Genomic DNA, 9,814 nt, shown 5'->3' with positions numbered 1-9,814 from the left:
TCTGTAATCCTAGCTACTCAGGAGGCTGAGATCTGAGGAATGCAGTTCTAAGTCAGCCCGGGAGGAAAGTCTGTGAGACTCTTTTTTTTTTTTTTTTTTTTTGGGTCCGGTCGTGGGGCCTGAACTCTGGGCCTGGGCACTGTCCCTCAGCTCTTCAGCTCAAGGCTAGCGCTCTACCTCTTGAGCCACAGCGCCACTTCCGGCTTTTTTGTTTTTGCTTATGTGGTGCTGAGGAATCGAACCCAGGGCCTCAGGCATGCAAGGCAAGCGCTCTACCACTGAGCCACCTTCCCAGCCTCTGTGAGACTCTTATCTCCAATAAACAACTCAGAAAAAGTCAGAAGTGCCCTGTGGCTCAAGTGGTAGAGCACTAGCCTTGAGCTGAAGAGGTCAGGGGCAGCATCCAAACCCAGAGTTCAAACACCAGGACCAACCAAAAAAAAAAAAAAAGGATTCTGGGTCTTGAAGTCAGGGTATCCCACTTTTACTTGGTGTTTTCACTCAAGGCTGATGCTCTACCATTTGATGTGACACAGTTCCACTTCTGGCCTTTTGCTAGTTCATTGGAGATAAGACTCTCATAGATTTTCCTGCCTGGGTTAGCCTTGAACCCTAATCCTTAGATCTTAGCCTCCTGAGTGGCTAGGATTGCAGGCGTGAGCCACCAGCACGCTGGGTTTCAGTTTGAATATGTGCCATGTGCTAAGGAGCCAAGGGCACCGCCCAACAGCCTCTGCCCTCACGGAGTTTATATTCTAGCGGAACACAGGCATAATGCATTGCTAATTACAGCTGTGGACAGGAGGAAGAGATGTAGACAGTTAGTGCACAGAACATGGAGAAACTGGCGGGGGGGGGTGGCGGGGGGGAGAGGAAGTGGGGGGGTGCACACCTGCAATGTCAGCTACCTGGGAGGCTGAAGCAAGAGGGTTGAGCTTGAGACCAGCTTGGACAACATATTGGGACTCCATCTTAAAGAAAGGAAAGGAAGAGGGAGAGAGAGAGAAGAAGAAGAAAGAAAAGAAAAAAGAAAGGAAGGAAGGAAAAGAAAGGAGGAGAGGGAAGGGAAAGAAAGGGATAATAAAGAAAGAGAAGCTAGGTGCCAGTGGCTTACACCTGTAATTCTGGGTACTCAAGAGGCTGATATCTGAGGATCGAGACTCAAAGCCAGCTCAGGCAGACAAATCTGACAGACTGTTTTTTTGTTTTTGTTTTTGTTTTTGTATGTCATAGGATTTGAAGTCATGGCCTGGTGCTGCCCCTAAGCTCTTTTGCTCAAGGCTGGCACTCTATCAATTGAGCTATAGCTCCACTTGCAGATTTTTGTGGTTTGTTGGAGATAAGTCTCATGAACTTTCCTACCTGAGCTGGCTTCAAATCATAATCCTCAGATCTCAGCCTCCCAAGGAGCTAGGATTACAGGCATGAGCCACCAGCACCTGGCTGAGAAACTCTTATCTCCAGTTAACCAGCAAAAATCTAGGAGTGGAGCTGTGGCTCAAGTGGTAGAGTGCCAGCCTTGAGCAAAATAAATAAATAAATAAAAGCCAAGAAAGCCAGGTGCCAGTAGCTCACATCTGTAATCCTAGCTACTCAGGAAAGTGAAGGTCTGAGCATCACAGTTCAAGGCCAGCCTGGGCAGTTAAGTCTGTGAGACTCTTACCACCAGTTAACCATCAGAAAACTGGAAGTGGTGCTATGGTTCAAGTGGTAGAATGGTCACCTGGAGCTGAAGAGCTCAGGGCCAGTGCCCACGCCCAGAGTTCAAGCCTCAGGGCTGATAAAAAGAAAAGAAGCCAAGAAAAAGCATGAGGCTTTGAATTCAAGCCACAGTATGTGCCCAGAGAGAGACAGAGACAGAGAGACAGAGAGACAGAGACTGAGATAGACAGAGAGGCAGAGAGAGACAGAGAGAGACAGAGACAGAAACAGAGAGAGACAGAGAAACAGAGAGAGAGAGGGAAAGGGAGAGGGAGAGAGAGAGAAGACTTGTATATACTTTTGCTGTATCTAAATAAATAAAACTGGTCACACAATGTCATTCCATAATGTGAACAAGCCTGTCGCTTAGAGGCAGAGCTGGCCACGGGAAGGAACTTTGTGTGGTAGATTGTTGAAGTGATAGTTTTAGATTTGTCTGCACCTGCTTGTATCCACACCTTTGGGGTGTCTCTTTCTACAGACCCAGGGCTTGGTCACATGAATTGTGTGGGCCAATAGCAAAGGTGACATACTGACACAGAAAGGTGACATACTGACTACCACTAGTCCCCACAGAGAAGTAGCCAGGTGCTAGTGGTTCATGCCTGTAATCCCAGCTACTCTGCAGGCTGAGATCTGAGGATAGAGATTCAAAGGAAGCCTGGGGCAGGAAAAGTCCATGAAATTCTTACCTTCCCATGAACCACCAAGAAGCTAAAAATGGAGCTGCAGTTCAAGTGATAGAGTGCCAGAATGAAGCCAAAGAGCTCAGGCACAGCACCTAGACCTTGCATTCAAGACTGAGCCCCAGCACAAAAACAAACAAACAAACAAACAAACAAACATAGGAACTAGCCAGGTGCTGGTGGCTCATACCTGTAATTTTAGCTACTCAGGAGGCTGAGATCTGAAGATTGTGGTTCAAAGCCACCCCGGGAAGGAAAATCTGTGAGACTCTTATCTCCAATGAACCACCAGAAAACCAGAAGTAGCACTGTGGCTCAAGTGATAGAGCACTCGCCTTGAGCTGAAGAGCTCAGGGACGGCACCCAGGCTCAGAGTTCAAGCTTCAGGACCACCACCAACAACAACAAAAGAGAACTATCTTGAGTTCACTGTTTTCCCTTCGCCCCTCCGTGCACGGGGACACCTGGAAATCTGAGCCTCCTGTGCTCCCACATGCTTGTGTCTTTCTAACCTAAATATCATCGGCACATGCTGCTTTTCCCATGGATGAAGGAGCCTGGGGAGTTTTCCATGTCTGTTAATATCAGTCTGTCTCATCCTTTTTAGTGCCAGCCAAGGCATTCCCACAGCACTTTGGTGCCCTAATTTGTGAAACTATGCCTTCATTGTCTGTCATTCAAACTGTTTTCCATTTTCCACTTTTACAAGCAACGGTGTCATCACCAGCAAAGCCAAGGTAATGAACACACCCCAGTATCGGCATCCAGCTGTCAGAGAAACAGAAGGAGTCAGGTCCTGTATGCTAAATGTTGGGACGCAGAACTATCACAAGCTCTCCCACTAAAGTCTCAAGCTGGGTGCCAGTGGCTCATGCCTGTAATCCCAGCTACTCGGGAGGCTGAAATCTGAGGATTGTAGTTCAAAGCCAGCCTGAGACAGGAAAAGTCTGTGAGACTCTTTTTTTTTTTTGCCAGTCATGGGCCTTGAACTCTGGGCCTGGGCGCTGTCCCTCAGCTCTTCAGCTCAAGGCTAGCACTCTACTACTTGAGCCACAGCGCCACTTCTGGCTTTTTTCTGCTTATGTGGTGCTGAGGAATCGAATCCAAGGCCTCATGCATGCAAGGCAAGCACTCTACCACTGAGCCACCTTCCCAGCCCTGTGAGACTCTTATCTTCAATTAAACCACAGAAAAAGCTGGAAGTGGCACTGGGGCTCAAGTGGTTGAGCTCAAGGACAGAGCCAAGGCCCAGAGTTCAAGCCTCAGGACTGTCAAAAAAATTCTTCATCATTTCCACTTTCTATGCTTCTCCTCTGACCTGAGTGTGGCAACTCTTCTTTTTCACCCGATTCTCAGCAAGCCTTCACGTGCTGATAATTTTAGCTTTTGCCAAACTAAGGAGTGAAATGTTTCTGCTTGCTAGCAAGGTCAAGCGAGTAACTGTTGTTTGTTGGTATTTAGATTCTAATCTCTTTACATAATATGAACCAAATCCAAACTAAAAGGAGGCCTATTCACACAAGGTTTAGGAGTAAGCTGCCTTGAGGTAACTACTTTCTTGGCTGTGTGATACTGTTTATGTAACCTCTCTGTGGCTGTTTTCTTGAAAATGGAGATGATAGCTCAGTCTGGGGCTCACACCTATAATCCCAGCTAATCAGGAGGCTGAGATCTGAGGATCCTGGTTCAATGCCAGCCCAGCCCAGGCAGGAAATCCATGATATTCTTTTTTTTTGGGGGGGGTCCAGTCATGGGGCCTGAACTCTGGGCCTGGGTGCTGTCCCTCAGCTCTTCAGCTCAAGGCTAACGCTCTACCACTTGAGCCACAGCGCCACTTCTGGCTTTTTTCTTTTTGCTTATGTGGTGCTAAGGAATCGAACCCAGGGCCTCATGCATGCAAGGCAAGTGCTCTACCACTGAGCCACCTTCCCAGCCCTCCATGAAATTCTTATCTCCAAGTAACCAGCAAAAAGCTGGAAGTGGAGGTATGGATCAAGTGGCAAAGCCCCAGCCTTGAGTAAAAAAAAAAAATCTCAGGAACAGCATGTAGACCTTGAATTCAACCTCCAGGGCCCACACAAAAAACAGAAAGAAAGGAAAATGAAGATAACAGAACCTACTTAATAAGGCAGGGGATTCCATTACTTGTTGTATTTGTTGAGGGTCCTAGGGTTTGAACTCGGCCTGGAATTTGTTAGACTACACTCTACTGCCGACCACGCCCCATACAAGCCACGCCCACCATAGGCCATGCCCGCCATTGGAGCTACGCCCGCCATTGGAGCCTAGCGCCTCCCCTACCCTAGACATATTGCCTAGAACTAGAATGCACTGTGTGTGTGAGGTCTTGGGTTACACCCCAGTAGGCAGACAGACAGAGAGACAGAGAAAGGAAAACAAATCAAACTCTGACAAATATATTCTTCCAGTCTATTATAAGGTTGATTCATTCATTATTTTCTTCCCCTCTCTCATTTGAGTCTCAATAAAAGCAAACCTAGAACATTGAAGTTGGTGCAAAATATGAAATTGATTAAAGAGAAGAACCTATTAGTAGAGGTTATAATTGGGGTTTAGACTTTTAATAGTTTTTTTTGTTTTTTTTTTGTCGGTCATGGGGCTTGAACTCTGGGCCTGAGCTGTCCCTCAGCTCTTCAGTTCATGGTGAGCACTCTACCACTTAAGCTACAGAGCCACTTCCAGTTTTCTGGTGGTTTATTGGAGATAAGAGTTTCATGGACTTTCCTGCCCGGGCAGGCTTTGAACTGCGATCCTCAGATCTCAGCCTCCTGAGTAGTTAGGATTACAGGTGTGAACCACCGGCCCCCGGCTAATAGCTTACTTTTGTATCCAAATTTGAACTCGGGGCTTTGGTCTTGCTAAGCAGGTGTTCTACTGCTTACGTTACACCTCCAGCCTTTTTAGCTTGGATTTTCGGGAAAAAGCCTCAGATCTGGATCCTCCTACCCATTCCCTCCATATAGCTGGGATCACAGATGTGAGATACCATACCTGGTTTTGCCTCAAATTGTGATTCTCTTATTTTATATTCTGTGTGTGTGTGTGTGTGTGTGTGTGTGTGTGTGTGTGTGTGTGTGTGTGTGTGTGTGTGTGGTGTTTTACTGGAATGGAGCTCAGGTCCTCACCAAATCTGAAGCACACACTGCACCCCAGCCTTTAAATGTTCGAACAAACATGTTTCCAAATGAACATTCACACATTCACTCTTCTTGCTTCTAATCTTCCCCCCCCCGCCCCCCCCCCCCCCCAGTCCTGGGGCTTGACCTCAGGCTGGGCAAGCACTCTTCTGTTAAACCATATTCCCAGCCCTAACTTCTAAATAGGAGTGCTGTTTTTATAATGAGAAAATGCTCCTTTCCTTCCTTTCGTCCCTCTCCATCCCCTATAATAAATGATTTTTCCTGAAGAACAGAAAAGCAGGAGGACAGCTGGTTTTCTACAGGAAACCCCTTGTAAAGCCAGCAACACCCTCAAACCAACCCCACTTCCCACCCCACAGCCCTGTGGCCAGATGCTGAATAACACAGCAGGGCTGCCCCCTGGTGGCATAAAGTAAAATCGGTCAAGGAAGGAAGGCGCTTGTGTGTCCAAAAGGAAAAGGTTGGTTTTTCAATCAATCAATTAATTAATTAATCCATTAATTATCTTGAGCTTGAACTCAGGGCCTGAATGCTGTCCCTGAGCTTTTTGTGCTTATGGCTAGCGCTCTACCACTTGGGCCACAATTCTACTTCTGGCTTTTGTTGGTGGTTAATTGGAGATACAAGTCACACTGACTTTTCTTTTTTTTTGGGGGGGGGTCCAGTTATGGGGCCTGAACTCTGGGTCTGGGCGCTGTCCCTTAGCTCTTCAGCTCAAGGCTAGTGCTCTACCACTTGAGCCACAGCACCACTTCCGGCTTTTTTCTTTTTGCTGCTTATGTGGTGCTGAGGAATCAAACCCAGGGCCTCATGCATGCAAGGCAAGCGCTCTACCACTGAGCCACCTTCCCAGCCCTACACTGACTTTTCTGCCTGGACTAGCTTCAAACCCTGATCCTCAGATCTCAGCCTCCTGTGTATCTAGGTTTATAAGCAAGAGCCACCAGTGCCCTGCCCCAGGCCCTTAACCATTGTGTTCTCTGCTTCCAAAAGTTTCTATTTCTGTGGATCCTACTCATATGCTATCCAATGTACCGTAACCCCTGCTATTTGGGAGGAACAGATAGGGGGATCTGAGGCAAAAATGTGAGGTCCTACTCAAAAACAAACCAAAAGCCAGGTGTTGCTGGTGCATGCTTGTAATCCTAGCTACTCAGGAGGCTGAAGTCTGAGGATCACAGTTCAAAGCCAGCCCGGGCAGGAAAATCCATGAGACTCTTATCTCCAATAAACCATCAGAAAAATGGAAGTGGCACTGTGGCTGAAGTGGTAGAGCACTGGCCTTGAGCTGAAGAGCTCAGGGATAGTGGCCAGGCCCTGAGTCCATGCCCCATGACTAACACACACACACACACACACACACACACACACACACACACACACACACACACACACACACACACACAAAACAGGCACTGGTGGCTCACACCTGGAATCCTAGCTACTCAGAGGCTGAAATCTGAGATCACAGTTTGAAACCAGCCTAGGCAGGAAAGTATGAGACTATCTCCTATTAACCAAAATCTGGAAGTGGTGCTGTGACTCAAGTGGTAGAGTGTTAGCCTTGAGCAAAAGAGGCTCAGGAATAGCCTGAGCCGTGAGCTCAAGCCCCAGGTCCAACACACACACGAAAAAACAAGTGTGGTGGGAGAGGCTTATCATCCCAGCAACAGAAGGTGTAGGAGGATTGTCTGGCTGGTTCCTAACTAAAAAACAATGAACAGAAAGGGCTGGAGGCGTGGCTCAAGCTGTGGGGCATGGCCCACACAGCAGGAGGCTCAAACTGCAGGTTGGCTCAATCCTGGGTTCATACCTGGACCACTATCTGCCTATTTTACACCAACTCCTTGGAGATGAAAGATAGGCATGCATCATCAGGCCTAATTTCTAAAGTTCTTCAATTTCAACTTCCCATGTAGCTGGGTTGACAAGTGTGTGCTACCATGCCCGGTTTTACCAACTTTTTTGCCCAGGCTGACTTCAGACCCTGATTCTCAGATCTCAGCCTCCTGTATAACTAGGATATCAGGCATCAGCCATGGGTGCCTGGCTTGTAAGATTTCTTGGCATGACCTAAGCCTCAAGATGTGGAAGCAGAAAGGCAATATGTGTTGGCTTCCATCTCCACATCTGTCTACCATTAATAATATTCGCCGTATTTCCCCAAGGAGCCTTGGCTGGCTCGTGGAAGGGCAGATAGCATGCACCTGGTGAGTGGGCCAGGCCATGTGATTCGTCCTGGCCAATAAAAGCAACTGTGGGCAGAAATGTGTCATTTCTGACCCAGAGGATTTCGGTGTCTTTCCAGTGTCCAGAAACTTTCCAGGAAGGAGCTGCTGCCCCAAGTGGGCTCATGTGAAATGAAGCATTTACATTGTTAAAATAATTTGTCAACGTAGTAAGAATTCCAGGCCCTGGTTGGCTTGCCTTTGTAATTCTAGTGACTCAGGAGGCTGACCTCTGAGAATTGGGGTTCCAAAAGTCCATGAAACTCTTGAAATATCTGGAAGGAGAGCTGTGGCTCAAGAGGTAGGGGGCTGGCCTTGAGCAGAAAAGAGCCAACAAAATTGAAAGGCCCTGAGTTTGAGCCCCACCAAATGCACAAATAAGCAACAAAAAAATAAATCCCAAGGATCTGAAGGGAGGCAGGAATGTTGGGGGCTTGGAGGGAGCAGCTGGGGGAAGGTGGGAGAGGGGCTGATACTACCGTGGATTGCATCTTTGCTGTCCATGGTGCTGATGGCCATACACAATGGCTCACACTGTAATCCTAGCTATTCAGGAGGCTGAGATCTGAGGCTCACAGTTCAAAGCAAGCCAGCCAGGCAAAAAAAAGTTCCCACAAGACTCTAATTTCCAACGAAGCACTCAAAAACCAGAGATGGTACCAAACCAAAGTGGTAGGGTGCTAGCCTTGAGCAAAAAGAAGCTCAAGGACAGTGCCCAGGCCCTGTTCAAACCCCATAAATGGCAAAAAAAAAAAAAAAAAAAAAAAAGTTGTGTAAGATTGAAAGGCTCTGAGTTCAACCCCTAGTACAACACACACACACACACACACACACACACACGATTACAATGATAAACTTTATATATATGTATGTATGTATATATATATATTTCATGAGACATACACACACACACAGATCTAGTCCCTTCCCAGGCTTCCAATCTAGGTTCAGGCCCAGTCCGATGGCCAGGTGAAGCCACCAGAGCTCAGAGACCTTCAGTCACCAGCCTGTGATCACCAGGAGAAGCCCAGCTGGCATTGACCCCCAGTCCACCTGGTTCAGTCTAAGCTATTCACCAACACCTCCAAGTGCAGGGGTCAGAGCTCAGAGCAAAGCAGAGACCGCTCCCTGTCAGCTCAGCTGGGCACACAGGAGAAAAGGATAGAAACCAAGAGAAACTCTGTGTGTGTGTGTTGGTACTGGGGCTTGAACTCAGGGCCTGGGCACTGTCCCTGAGCTTTTCAGCTCAAGGTGAGCACTCTACCACTTGAGCCACAGCACCACTTCCGGTTTTCTGGTGGTTAATTGGAGATGAGTCTCACGGACTTTCCTACCTAGGCAAGCTTTGAACTGTAATCCTCAGATCTCAGCCTCCTGAGTAGCTAGGATGACAGGCTGGAGCCACTGGTGTCTGGCTTTCCAGTTTTTTTTACTCAAGTGGTAGGCCGGTACTCTACCACTTGAGTCACAGCTCTACTTCCAGCTTTTTGCTGCTTCATTGGAGATGAAGAGTCTCATGGATTTTTCCTGCCCAGGGTGGCTTCAAATCATGATTCTTAGATCTCAGCTTCTCTTTTGTACATTTTTTTTTTTTTTTGGTCAGTACTGGGGCTTGAACTCTGGGCTTGGGCACTGTCCTTGCTCTCTTTAGCTCAAGGTGAGCGCTTCACCACTTGAGCCATAGCTCCACTTCTGGTTTTCTAGTGGTTTATTGGAGATAAGAGTCTCATGGACTTTCCTGCCCGGGCTGGCTTTGAACCATGATTCTCAGATCTCAAGCTCCTGAGTAGCTAGTATTACAGGCATGAGCCACCAGCACCCAGCTAGATCTCAGCTTCTTGAGTACCTAAGATTAGAGGAGTGAGCTACCAGTGCCCAGTGAGAAATAAGTTCTTTAGCCTATGTCTGGATGTGATTTATCCTTGGAGACTGACTGGGTGCACGTCCACGGTCTCTGCACACAGTAGGGCTGAGGAGGCCAAGTGTGGGGTGGAAGGTAGGGTTGGGAGGGGATCCAGAACCAAGGACACCACCAGGC

This window comes from Dipodomys merriami, unplaced genomic scaffold (genome assembly GCF_024711535.1).
Source record: "Dipodomys merriami isolate MVZ:Mamm:240054 unplaced genomic scaffold, mDipMer1.0.p SCAF_6, whole genome shotgun sequence".
Taxonomy (NCBI): domain Eukaryota; kingdom Metazoa; phylum Chordata; class Mammalia; order Rodentia; family Heteromyidae; genus Dipodomys; species Dipodomys merriami.
Note: the sequence above shows the minus strand (reverse complement) of the source record.